The 815-nt window shown below is 42.3% G+C and overlaps 1 non-coding gene across 1 annotated transcript; it reads left to right on the top strand.

The window, feature by feature from the left end:
* Positions 1–263: 263 nt before the first annotated feature.
* Positions 264–372, top strand: LOC112745533 (small nucleolar RNA R71). Its single transcript, XR_003173455.1, has one exon. It is a non-coding gene; the product is annotated as a small nucleolar RNA R71 (small nucleolar RNA).
* The last annotated feature ends 443 nt before the right edge of the window (positions 373–815 follow it).

Below are 815 nucleotides of genomic sequence, written 5' to 3'. Positions count from 1 at the left end.
CTGCTAAGTCAAGATCTTGTTCTGAGCCAATACAGCATTCAGATTGTCAACTTCAAAAACTTCTTTCTTCTGAGGGACCGCATTTTTCACACGGTGTCTCTCAGAGGTGTACATGAATTGGTTGTTTGTAACCATCTCAATGAGTTCTCTTGCTTCTGCAGGCATTTTCTTCAAGTGGAATGATTCACCTGTAGAGCTGTCCAATGATATTTTAGACATCTCAGACAGACCATCATAGAAAGTTCCTAAGATAGACCATTCTAAGGGCATGTCAGGAGGACACCTCCTGATCAGTTGCTTGTATCTTTCCCAAGCTTCATAGAGGGATTCACCTTCTTTTTGTCTGAAGGTTTGAACTTCCACTCTGATTTTGCTCATCCTTTGAGGAGGAAAGAATTTGGCCAAGAAAGCATTGACCAGCTTCTCCCAACAGTCTAGGCTTTCTTTAGGTTGAAAGTCCAACGATATCCTAGCTCTATCTCTTACAGCAAGGGGAAAGAGCATAAGTCTGTACACCTCATAATTTAATCCATTGGTCTTAACAGTGTCACAGATTTGCAAGAATTCAGCTAGAAACTGATGTGGATCTTCTAGTGGAAGTCCATGGAACTTGCAATTTTGTTGCAGACGAGAAACTAACTGAGGCTTAAGCTCAAACTTGTTAGTTCCAATGGTAGGTGTTCCGAGGGTTACCTGAAACTGTAGGTCGATCTCAGATGAGATCTCTTGTATTGGTCGGAGTTGTTATGTCTGACTTGATGATGGTGGTCGGAATTGCTGTGTCCAACTTGTTGGGCTTAGTGGTGGTGCTGATC

Source organism: Arachis hypogaea, chromosome 14 (genome assembly GCF_003086295.3).
Source record: "Arachis hypogaea cultivar Tifrunner chromosome 14, arahy.Tifrunner.gnm2.J5K5, whole genome shotgun sequence".
Taxonomy (NCBI): domain Eukaryota; kingdom Viridiplantae; phylum Streptophyta; class Magnoliopsida; order Fabales; family Fabaceae; genus Arachis; species Arachis hypogaea.
The sequence above is the reverse complement of the archived record's forward strand: the minus strand, read 5'-3'. Positions and strand labels throughout refer to the sequence as shown.